The 13,265-nt window shown below is 40.5% G+C and overlaps 1 protein-coding gene across 7 annotated transcripts in view; it reads right to left on the bottom strand.

Moving 5' to 3' along the window:
* GHR (growth hormone receptor) overlaps nucleotides 1-13,265 on the bottom strand; it is a 129,119-nt gene that overhangs the window by 74,385 nt on the left and 41,469 nt on the right. For 5 of the 7 annotated variants that reach the window (XM_074569537.1, XM_074569534.1, XM_074569541.1 and 2 more), the window contains one exon: nucleotides 11,374-11,458. The gene's annotated coding sequence lies outside the window, so the exon portion shown is untranslated. Of the gene's footprint in view, nucleotides 1-10,802; nucleotides 10,889-11,373; nucleotides 11,459-13,265 lie in introns of all 7 variants that reach the window. The other 2 variants (XM_074569538.1, XM_074569539.1) reach the window with 1 other exon arrangement.

The following is a 13,265-nucleotide window of genomic DNA, read 5'->3' as shown; positions in this document are numbered from 1 at the left end:
GCTTTTTCTTCTTTTTTTTTTTTTGAAATTATTATTAATACTTAGATAACAGTCATCCAGAAGACAAAAGCTCTTTGCTTTGTTATTTGTACAAACAATTGCAAAGAAAAAGGAGAGAATTTCCCTACATTAGCAAAAATTATATTCCAAATGGTTTGAAGAAGTATAAGGCATCAATTCAATGTCAAATATCATAACAAAAAATTAAAAAGAAATGTCTGTGTCTGTATCTAGAACCAACCCCCTAGTAATCTGCTTTAAAAAATGTGGTTTTACTTAAAGGAAAACATTTCACTGAGATAATTATTCACACTTTACATAAAGAGATTAAATGATAATTCCAGTGCTGTAAAACATTTCTGTGGCAGTTTAAAAACCCAACAAAACTCTTCAGCGTCTTGCTAGCGTTAAAGTTTAAATTCCGTCAGGACTCAGCAATGTGGCCCCAATCCAGCAAAGAAGTCAAAGACATCTGATTTTAAGCAGGCACGGTTATATATTTAACATGAGAACATGGCTAAGTAATTCCCCTAGCAGAGTCAGAGTGCTTAGCACCTCGCAAAAATTATGAAGAGACGACGAAGCACAGGAATCATGGTGGAAAGCAGCCTATGTGACATTACTGGGAGTTCAGGCTGGAACATGAGGGAAAACAAACAGGATTATTCACAAGCTTAATATTAAATAACCTTCTTATATGTGCCGCTGGATTGCCACTGCACAGCAAGGCCAGTTCCGAGTCAGAGTTGGCATTTTCTTTGCAAGCCTTCTCCTCTGTGCTAGTATCTGTGCATCACTCGAATGAAAAAGCATAGTATGTAGTACCTGGGCAAATACAGTCAGTCAGGTTTCAGCACACATTACAAATAAATCTGCATCTGATCTCTTGGAGCTCTCCTCCCTCTGATTTCCTGAAATTCCTCTTGGAGGTCTGAAAGGCAGGTTTGGTGATTAGAAGAAACTGAGGATGCTTTGTTCAAAAATGCTCGGCTAAAACCAAACCCTGTTTCAAAATGGTGAAGCTCCTGATGACCTCAGGTGAAACAGGGTTTCGTTAGAGATGAGCACCTTTGAACAAAGCATCCTCAATTTCTTCTTGTCACTTCAACTCAAACATGCCTTTCAGACGTCAAAGAGCAATTTCAGGAAATCAGGAAGAGAAGGGTTTTCATTTTAAGTAGTATTTATATATAAAAAACATTTATTCCAAGAAGAACATCTTCAAGAAGCTGTAAAATTTAAGTTTGAGACCCTGGTATTTATCCTAGACTAAAGGAACTACTTAACAGTCCATTACCATGGGACAAATTAATTACATGGTTTAATCGCATGCTAAATTATTCATGTGCTCCTAATCAGATTAAAGACGACATAACAAAGCCTGAATGGCATTTAGGAAGTCATTAACTTAAATAACGGATTAAATGAAAGCTGGTAAATGACAAACAAAGGACTTGCGCAGCATTTCTGGATGGCCACTCATGACTCCAAGTATTCACATATTTACTATCACTGTCATTGCAAGTAAAATTCTCCACTAATGAGAAACATTATGATTGCAACTGCTTTCCTTGTGTCCGCTGTAAGATCATACCAGCATTGTTCCCTGGCCCTATTCTCTGCAGATTTGGTGCTTTAAATCCAAACTGCAAATCTGAACATATAAACTGTGTGCACCTACCAAAAAGCAGTTTGGTAGTACAGCATTCAACAACTGCATAAACCAGATGCTTAATTGTGTAAACCAGCACAAAGTTGAAGAAGATACTAAATGAGACCAGCAATGGGAGAAGTTTATTCAGTATTTTTAAATGCTGCATTGCCAAAGCAGGTTTTCATGAGGTAAGTAATAACTTGTGAAGAAAAGCTCATCTCTGTTCAAACCTTTCATAAAATCTTAAAAAGTCAGTTAACCTCTCCCGCTGCTGGCATTGGTATGATCTGGAAATTAAAATACTCAGTTTTTAAGTTTAAAGTAAGTTTTGGTGAAGCATCTCACATACCAAAATAGACAATGACCACACTTGCCAAAGTGGCTTAAAAACACATTAGCATTTTTATATGCCATCCGACAGATCTCTGGAACTTTTATACTGAACCAATCACTTCTAATACACATTTTTATGATACAGCTGCCAATGACAACTTTTGAGCTAAGAGCCATAGGACAAATGCTGTTATTTTTTTAATTGGAGATTTTTCCAACATTAGCGAGTCCAGTATTTCCAAACACACGGAGACATATCAGCTCATTTTACAAACTGAATTTATTCAAAGTCAATGTAGTGTACTTTATTTTTTAAGGTCTTCGAGCACTTTTCTTCCAGATCACATTTTGAATCATATCATGGCATTATTTTAGCCATTATTTTAGCCATTTCAATTACCACAGGTCCTGGAACAATTCTTCACAAGCAAGGAACAGAAGTGGGGTTTGGTGTGTGCACATGCACTTGCACGCACTGCACATGCACATATGCACACACACATATTGGTGTTTTGCTGAAAAGTGAAGGTGCAACTTTACTGGTATTCAGCTGATTATTTGTATCCCCATTTGTTCCACTGCACAAGGAGGGTGAGCGCAGGGTAGAAGACAAAGGATCTGACGATAAAGCAGCATCACAGGAACAGAATCACAGAATGTGTTGGGTTGGAAGAGACCTTTAAAGGTCATCTAGTCCAACCCCCCTGGAGTAAGCAGGGACATCTTCAACTAGATCAGGTTGCTCAGAGCCTCATCCAGCCTGGCCTTGAATGTCTCCAGGGATGGGGCCTCCACCACCTCTCTGGGCAACCTGTTCCAGTGTCTCACCACCCTCATTGTAAAGAACTTCATCCTAGTGTCTAATCTAAACCTGCCCTGCTCTAGTTTAAAGCCATTGCCCCTCTTCCTATCACTACATGCCCTTGCAAACAGCCCCTCCCCAACTTTCTTGTAGGCACCCTTTAGGTACTGGAAGGCTGCTATAAGGTCTCCCCGGAGCCTTCTCTTCTCCAGGCTGAACAACCCCAACTCTCTCAGCCTGTTTTTATAGGAGAGGTGCTCCAGCCCTCTGATCATCTTCGTGGCCCTCTTCTGAACCTGCTCCAACAGGCCCATGTCCTTCTTGTGCTAAGGGCTCCAGAGCTGGACACAGTACTCCAGGTGGAATCTCATAGGGAAGCCTTGAGGATAGCCTTTTTTCCCCATTGAAGAGGTCAGAGGGTATGTGACACAGGATCCAGGGTTAGAGATGAGAAAGTGATTATTAAGGAAGTGGAGACAAGTGTATTGCACAGTGGGTGATCAAACCCACCTGACTTTTAAGGGGAATAAACTGAACAGCCATACCTGGTCATCTCTAGAGTTAGTGACCTATTGAACAGTTATTAGTTTTAATTATTTTAATTGCCCAGTTAATCTTCCAAGTGGGCACCTGCAGCAAGCACAGTGCTACAAGGAAGGTTATCTTCTGGAATAGGCAAGGTAAACGGAGACGCCAGGTTGCAATTAGAAATTCACATTGGAACCCGAAACAGCTCAGTCAGTCCCAATGCCCAACACTTCCTCTGAGAAAACCCTACCAATGAAGAAATTAAAAAGTGCCTGCAAAACAAGCAATAGAAACAGCCATGTTAATTTTAAAGGTAATTTGCCAAATCTATTTCTAAAGAGGTCTTTTAATGCTCTCGGACAATGTTTTCCATCAGCAAATCCAGGAGCAGTCTGCAGCGGGGGTCAGTGGCATTATCAATTTTACAGATGGGCAAATGCAGACACTGGGAAGAGGAGCTGCTTGTCTGCATTTACACTACAGCCCGGCAGCACAATAAGGCACAGGCTGCATCCCTTTCCAATGTCTTGCCTACCATAGAACGTGACAGAGTTACAGAGTCTTGTGGATTTATTGGCAGCCATCTTGGCATCACAAAATAAAGCTGTAGTGGACTAAAAAAGAAAAAACTCGCAAAAGAGAAAACTAATAGTTTGCATTAAGAGAGAAAGAACTGCAATTAAGAGAAAGAACAGCTCGTCTGAAACACTCAAGCAAATAACAATACCTTCTTACTAAGTGCCTAGATCTATTTTACAAACACTAGGAATGAACCATGCTCTTTAGCTATGGTGACCCCAGGATGTAACTCCCTCCATGTTCACCACTCCTAGAATGTCAGAGACTAAAACAACCACAGTTCTGCATTGCAACCTTTGCTTTTAGGCATCACAGATAAAATACATGAACTCTGAACTGATGAACTCAAACCGGGATACTCTGCAACGGCTACAAACAACAGAGCTGCTCAGTGCAAGGCTGGCTGGCTGGGGGAGAGCATGTCCACCCCCACTGATGCTACAACTCCCTTATGTTACCAACCATCTGACTAAGAAAGTGAAACTTTGTAGCAGATTCAGTGGTTTTATATTAAAACAGACTAGTACATTCAAATTTCTCCACTGCTGTTATTGTTATTTTATTATTCAGGACTATGAGGAAATAGATGTTTACAGACAAAATTCACAAGGTATCTGCCCTGAGAAGGGGCTGAGAGCCTGAGCCTTCACGCACCACTACCACAAGTATTGCTCAGACTTAAACCCATTTTGTGAGGGCTATTCACAAAAACAAATCCCATACCAAGCTAGATTCTAAGGACTTACCTCAGACACACAGTACAATAAAACTGAGCAGACTACAGGGGAGGACACTGCGTTGCAGCCACAGAGTTCTGTAAAACCCTGCTGGGGGCTCTCCTGGTCCAACATGATACCCAAACTCCTCTGAAGCCCGATCAGCAGTCTTGTCTCAGTCTTACCCATTTTTATACTGAAACAGGGAGCAAGGCTGCTTGCGCACCAGCAGGTCAGCAAAAGTCTTAGCAACTGGCTCTCTCCCTTTAATCCGCGTTATCAGTAATCATCCCATCCAACACTGGGCCCTGTGAACTGAACTGCAGTCTTTTTAGTCTCACACGCATGACCAGGTGTGGAAACTGTCGGTGTAGAAGGGGAAAAGTACAACTATTCCTTTTTGTGGTTCTTACACTGAGTAACTTTAATATCACAGGAAACTTTTTTTTTGGAGAGATAAAAGGCTTCAATTTTCAGAAAAACCTTAACACATAAAAAAAATCTTTTTCTCTCTTTTTTTTTTTAAGAAGTCATTTGCAATGATACATCTGCTCCTAAAAAATGTATGACACTTACCAATCACACTTGAGTCCTGTGTAAGCAACAACGTTCACAATAAGCGTGATGAGACTGACTTCTCTTAGGTTCTACTACAGAGTGTACGGCAGCATTAGATAAATCACTTCTACATAGATTATAATTTTCCCAACATTACTAACTGTGGAATATTACAGCAGACGGAGCTTTGAGTTTTGAATTGCCCTGATGCATAAATTAGTCCTGATTTTCAGTTCACTTACTGAATACAAGCTTTTCTTCAGTAATCAGACTTGATAACCGGTGACTGGACCCACACACTAAAAAGAATAATGACTGGTATAGTACATTCAAGGAAGATATTTTTCTGTCACTGCCTTCAGAGACTTTAAGAGTGGTAGTCTGCAAAGACTTTTGACAGCTTACCAACCAGTTAGCTCTGAATATAAATTGATACAGGGTGCTTTAATCACATACAATAAAAAACCCCTCAAGCCCCTCAAAGTCTGTAGTCCCTTCATAGCTTAGAAAGTGAATCCAGATGTCAGCTGTTCTATGGGCTGCAGAGAACAATTAATTGCAGGATTACTCGGTGGTCTATAAATTAGTTTCTTGGCTAAGAAGGGTCTGGCTTTGGCTGGCCTGGAATTGAGTTTTTATCTCCCTAGGAGAGCAGGCTTTCTTCCAGCCTCAGGCACACTCTATGGTAGACATAAAACTCACAGAAAAAGTACATACTGTGGGTCAGCCAGGTTTCTACTGAATAGCTCAGTTGGTAGGGAGGGACCCAAGAGCTGTACCCTTACGGAGTAGGGAAGTCCTCAAAATAGAGAGCTTGCAGTTGTGTTTTAATTTCCTTGTGTCTTTTTGTTCCACATCAGAGGAAAGGGTTGGGTTTTTTTTAAGATTTTAGGTCGTAATTGAAATATGTGCATTCTTGTGATATATATACTTCTTTTTAAGATTTTAGGTCGTAATTGAAATATGTGCATTCTTGTGATATATATACTTCTTCTAGATCTTGCTATAGATACTGCTAGGTATACTTGCACACATGTTTGATAAAGGATCTACGGAAGTGTTTTGAGCCTGAGAAGTTTAAGTATCATACTACAGAAATGGCAGGAAGCTTGTATTGTGTGGTGTGTGATTTTTTTAAACAGCTATCTTATATGAAATGACCCAAAAGCTATTTTTTTCAAGAAGAATTTGTCCTGATGGGAGTAGTACGCTTAATTTACCGATGTGGCCAAAAGCCATCTAATATGGTAACAAGCATCTGCCACTAGAAGCTGTCACACAAATTAAGAGAGATGGTGGTATAGCTTTACAGAGAAACACCTGAAAAAGAGGATTAGCATTTCTTTAACAAAAATTGGATTCTTTAAGTAGTTTTTTATTTATGGCATGTAGTCCATTAAAGAGATCTAGCCCATGAAACGATGCCATCCAGCCTGTGTCACTTATGCCTGGAGGAGATGAGAAATGGCTTTTAAAGCTGTGAAGCTGAACCCCACAGCTTTTTCTGCCAACCACAGCCCAAAGGAGAGATGGACTTGTTCCCACAGCCATCGGCGCAGGGAGATATGGGGAGCTGTGCTTTTCCAGCCCCTTGCTCCCCTCCTTTCCTTTTTCCTATTTGTTGTGGTTTGGGCTGGGCTGGCCACCAAAACACATGACAGATGCTCTCTTTAGCCTGTCTCCCCTCAGAGAAGGGAGAGCATCTCCCTTCAGAGGAAAGGAGAGACAATGAGAGAAAGAGAGAACTTATGGGTTGAAAAAGAAACTCAACTACTTAAATGAAATATCAATAATAAAATAATAAAAAGAAAGGACAGTAATACAAAAAAAAAATACATACATACTACACATACAAAATTGTATCGAGGTCCCAGGATGACGATCATGTCACCAGCAGGCACTGGGAAAGTCCCACACTGGGCTCAGTAACAGATGGGAACTGGATTCCAGACCTGGATTCCGGAATGCACTGATTGGGATCAAAGGCAGAGGAACAGACCAAGTCCTCCTCAGATGCTGGCCGTTGAAGAAAGAGGCTGACCCTTTGAAGTCTCACCTTTTACGCTGAGCACGGTGCAGATGGGATGGAATATCCCATTGGTCAGTTTTAGGTCACCTGTCCTGTCCGCTCCTCCCTGCAGGTGGGACCCCTCTACACTATTCTGCTTCTGACCCTCCAACAGAGCAAATAACGAAATTAGCTGACCTTGGTTGTTATAGCAGTAAGTATAAGCACAAGCCTGTCTGCAAACCATTCCTTGGTATCAACTGTAAACATCAGGCCCTATCGCTCTGGGAGCAGACACTGTCTGAAAAATATGCTGTTAATTTCAGAGAGTGCAGTCAGTTAGAAGAGACTTAACTGAAAAGTAAAATTACTGAAAAGAAAATTGGTTCTGTTTTACCTCAAACCAGGACACTATTTCTTGATGTCTGCTAGCGATGAAGTAGGAGGACCTTCATGAGGGAAGAAGATGGGAAGCGGGGAGTTGCTTCAAAGCATAGAGGAAAGGACGAGCTGCGTCCCCTGGGAGAGGGCGCCGAGGGTGGATGGGGTAAGACAGGCTGATGTTGCTGAATTAACACCAGCACCACAGCAGCTAAGTGCAAATACTAAGCTTTAATCTTTCCAAAATCCAGATTTACTTTTCACAACTACCGCAAAGATTGGACCATATGGTCATATTTTTACTAGTCACACATAATAAACCCTACAGTACTATGTACAGTGTGTGAGACTTGATTTGCTGGAGTACATTTTTAAAGCACACTGAGCCATGTGTGGTAAGATAGGTTTCTACAGATTTATCTAACCTGATTCTTCCCACTGGTTCAGTGTAGTATATTTAGTCAGGAAAATCTATTTCTCACAAATAATTCTCAAACAGCATATTTATGAGATACTTTACTCAGAAACGAGGGCCAGAACACAAGTGGCTACCAATGAGTGCAGAGTATCGTCTTTAAAAGAAAGAAGACCATTAAGTAAATACTTTGTGCACTATATTTTAATGTTAACATTCCTAGTTTCCTTTCTGGTTCATACACAGTAGTTAATAAAATATGACTGCTGGTAGCCCTTTGCCAGGACATAATACCTGACTTTGCCAGACTTGTTCAAACTGAATCTTAACTTTGATTTCAAATCTGCAGTAATATATGACTCAACAGCAGCAGAATTTAACTCAATTTATTTAACAGCAAATTAAATTGTCCTACTGATGACTCTATCATTAAATGCTAAAAAGCAAACCCTTCAAATTGTATGATGAACTGATAAAGCGAAAGTATGAGGTACAGCCATAAAGGTAAAAAAAAGGAAAAATAAAACCTGTGCTTTGGGTTTGGTGTTTTTTTTTTTTTTTTTTTTAGTTAGGCACATATGTCTCTCATCTATTCATAACTATTGATCACAGGATTTGGATCTGATCCCAGTCACAAACCAGTGGATACAACCCACACATGGTGGATACCTAGTTTGTGGTAGCCTAACATCACTGAACAAGTTGCCTGATTGAGAAAAGTATTACAGCATCTTGGTATTAAACTGATAGATACATTTATTGCATTACTGACATTTCCAGTGTAGGCAAGTCCTTCCCTGAACTTAAAAAGGCTGTTCAAAAGGAAAAGCCCTGTATTCCTGTAAGTTTTTTCCAAACTGTGGAGGAGCCATCATTTTTATTTCCATACTCTTTTCTCAGGCTCTCACAGCACCACAAAAGGTTTCCGTACTCCGTATGTTGTATTCCACAGCAGGCAATTAGTAGAACTTTATTTAAAAGACAGAGAGCTGTGCTGACCTAGCAGCTGGGTAAGTGTTAATAGCTAAAGAAATTACAGTTACTGGAATATTTTACAGCAGTTATTTTACAAACATCTCTGCTACCTTTGGCCAGATATTAATTTTTTTTCCAGCATATTCAGCAGAACTACCAGCACTGTCAAAATCTATTTAAAGCTGTGCCTCATGTGTTATCTTCCATTGGGACTGTAAATGTCAATGAGGCCCAAATTACTCTCGCCACATCTATGGGTCACTTTCAGTATCCCAGACTTGAAATAACAAGGCATCTGTTTAATTTTTAAGGAAAGAATGCGACACATTCATTTAGGGTAAACAAAAACCTCATTCAGAGTAGAACACTTTATTAATCACAGCCTAGAAAATGTGCAGATGAACGTTTCCCACTGTCCATAATGCATTAACGTCTCAATTGCACAGAAGAGCTCAGCAGTAAACTTGCCTCCAGATGACTGAGTCTGGGGCTGGTATTGCCAAACATGTACTAAAAGGCAAATACACGAAGGCTAAGCCATTAATTGATCTACATGGGGACAGCTATCACATTTCCAGTTCTCATTCTAAAACTAACTTGGCATAGGTAAAATAAATTACAGACATGTCATTTTCAAGATATCTGGTCAGCATACTCTCCCCTCCCCTATGATCACGTTGTCATTGGATTAAATTAGTTGCTCTTCCCCGTGCCAAAATGTTCTCTGTCTCTAGTTAGTGGAAAATACCAAGCGGGAAAGCACCAAAGAAATGATTTTTACCACCCGGTGACCCACTATCAATTTCCAAGCCCAGGGTCACACTTAAACGTGAAGGGTTTGAACTCTCCCCTGGAAACACAGCGTCAGTATCACATCAAATACGACAGGCGCTGCATGAGTAATAGCATTTCATAAGGATCGAGATGCTTTAGTCCCTTCTGGAAGTTAAGAATTATTAGCCTTCATTCAGAAATAGGAAACTGAAACAAGGAGGGTGTTATGGAGGGCGTGAGAAGCCCTGAGCGAGCCTGTTGTGGAGCCCAGAAGCGAGGCCAGACCCCACATCCCAGCTGTGGGTGCCCGGTGCTGGGCACGATTCACGTACCGCTGCTCCCAGAGGAATCGGGAATGGGCAGCTTAGCCGGGGATCGACTGGCTCGCTGGGCACGGAAAGCCAGGGAAACAGAGCACAGAAGCAGCCTTCTGTATGGTTGTGTTGCCATGCTTCAGCTATAAAAGCCGAAGTCATTTACAAATTGTTTTTCAGGTGTGATTAGCTCTGCATGAGAGGGCACAGTAACCACAACAAAGGCAGCTGTGGTTGAGGAGGTCCCTAATGACTAAGTTACACCTACTTTAAAAGCATTTTTACAAGTATCTTTTCACTATTCTGACCTTCTTATTTTCTTAGTGGAACTGGTATATCCTTAGACAAGTCCCCCAAGCACAGATCAATGGTGCAATGAATGCATCTAGAGTTCTGCCATCTGGTTTCAGAAACATTTAAAACATGGACATAGGGTGGCAAGCTTCACCTATTCTTACTGCAAGCAAAGAAAAAAGTCTCTAGATTTTCTCTTCTATTTAGCGACATTAGATCTGTGTACACTAAAACAGGAATAGCCAGTTAAGTCTCACAAAATTGCTACAGTACGCAGATAGCAGCTGTAAAGTCTCATGCAGCCACCTAACACCAGACAACAGCTTTCCAGTTCCACGGCACGGGCAATCCTAGGTCCGAATCCCTTACACCACAGTGTATTTCTGTGATGTTTGATTCACATTTACCCCACTCTAATTTGGTTAAGCTTTTGGAAAAACACTCCAGATATGAATTAGACCCAATACGTACATTCAAAGTAGATGTCATTTAAGTGTCATTTACAACAGGATTTGTTGTCTACGACGTTCTGATATGCATTTTCATGTTCCCTCTCCCTGGAAAAACACAGATTTTTCTTCTCCATTTGTTTTGATATTGTGCATTTAAGAAGTCAGGCAATTAATACTTTAAATAATATTATAAATGAGAAATGGCTCATTAAAATACAGTATAATAACTTTCTCTGACAAGGAAAAATAGCTTTTAAGCACTTCTACCAGTTACCAAACCCCGGGTCTCAAATGCTGGCTACTAGATTGATAGAAATGGGCTTGAAGCCACCAATTTACAGCCTTAAGACTTAATTTGACAGCCTTAATTCAAATATCTCTATTGTTTGGGGTAATAAAGTATGACAATTTGATCCCGATCAGAATTCTGTATACTGCATATATAGTTTGTGGTAGGATACTACTGTGGGAACGGATCATGGGATCTGTGAGGATTATCTGCAGAGCGCTACAGGATACTATTGATTGCTCTGCTTAGCCAACATTCAGAATAAAGTCACTTGCAAGTAAGATAAAAGTTATCACACTACCTCAAATGTCAGCAGGGGATGGATGAAGCTTCACGCCTCCCTCAGCTCAACTGCAAATCGCGACCTTCTCCAGCCATCCCAGCACCTACACAAAATCAGGGGAAATAGAGACAAGAGATGAGTTCTGGAACAGCAAAGGTCATCGGTGGCGGAAAGGCGACATAACAAAATCTGAACGGGCGTCCTGGCACTGTTGCCCCTCGGGGAAGGGCACCTCGGGAAAGGCCACCAGTCAGGCATTCTGCACAACAGCCCTGAGCAGAGCAGCTGGGCTTCTCACTCAAGCAGTGGTGTTGCCTGAAACCCCTTGTTTCCTTGCCAAGCTGCAGGATCCCACGCTAACCTTGACCTTAAAGTGCACGAACACAGATTTAAAAGGCAGAGAGAAGCCAGGGTGACTGATCAAGACTTGTTTTCAGTGTACATCCATGGTGGAAGTCAGCTGAACTGGAAGGAAACTGAATCACCAAGAAGAAGTTGTGGATGTGTAGTATCTTACTACTACTGCTTCAGACAATAAATCCCAGTGCAGTAACTTATGAAGTTTTACAAGTAAATTTAAGAAAGTAATATTTCCTTTTTCTCTAAAAGGACAGTGTGTAAGTCTCAAGAAGATAGCATGCTGTTAAAAAAAAAGATGTACGTCATTTGTTATGTTCAGAATTCCTAAGCATATTATCACTCCCATGATATCCGGCACAGCAGTAGCATCTAAAACAGTTTTGAGTTGGTAGTACTTCTATATTTAAACAAAAATAACATTAATTCAACATGGAAGGTTACTTCTTCCCAAGGATGCGCGTCAGCTTTTTAAAGTGTTTTAAAAAGTCAGCCCTGGTGCCCACATTAATTGCATAATTCATAGCAATTTGGTTTCTAGCGGGTGGGACTATGAAAAAAAGACCCAATATCACAGTATCAGGCTCTTAAATAACCATGAAGAGAAAGCAGTCTGAAAAAAACCCACAAATAACCCACAAATTGAAGAAATGCTGTATACATTCAGACCAAATGCCTAGGGCGGCGCTGCCCTAGCCTTACGAAGGAGAAAGTAATATTTTAAAAGAGAGTTTTCCTAGACTGAGTACTAGCACTGGCTTAAGAACAAGCAGCAGGAATCTTGATTTGTATTCAAAGAATTTTCTTCTTTTTATGGGTATCATTTTAATGTATGCATAGAGCCCTAAACAGGGGCAAAATGTGACTGTGAGTTAAAATTTCATCATATTTCTCAGGAATCCTTTACAGTGTGGTGTATAAAAGGCTAAGTGTCACCTCTGCATTTATATTAAAAAAAAAAAAAAAGAAAACAACACCCTCTACCAAAAGAGAAAATCATTGACAAGAAGAGAGGAAAAAATTAATCAGACATTTGAAAATAATAGAAGGCATTTTCCATGCAAAAGCAAGAATAATGTGCAACAGGAATCAAGGTTAAAATAAATCATCATATGTGTGGTTAGCTGAAGGAAAACCTGTAAGCAGGGTTCTCTCCTGGTTCACATCATGAAACAAGAGGACTAGACAGGTCCCTACAGGGTAAGTCTTTACCTCATCCACCCCGTAATATGCACAGCCAAGTTCTAATATCCTACTGTCCAGAAAGAGCCTGTTCACATTTTATCAGGCTGAGAATCTAACTGATTGTGTGTCCCATTTGTATATAATATAAATGTCTTACATTGATTTAATTGTTGGTTTTCAAAAGAACTCTTAATTGCAGAGGGAGCAATTGACCGGTGACCCACAACTCTCTCTTCCAAAAATTAAAGGGACAGCTTAGACTGAAGCGAACTACCAAGGACTACTGACAAATTCCTGTTTCAAAACACTGGGTAGTGTATTAGCAAGTGGAAATGATCTCCATCGGATAAAGTCAGAATCCTACTACA

This window comes from Larus michahellis, chromosome Z, assembly GCF_964199755.1.
Source record: "Larus michahellis chromosome Z, bLarMic1.1, whole genome shotgun sequence".
Lineage (NCBI taxonomy): Eukaryota > Metazoa > Chordata > Aves > Charadriiformes > Laridae > Larus > Larus michahellis.
This window is presented reverse-complemented; position numbering and strand designations above follow the sequence as displayed.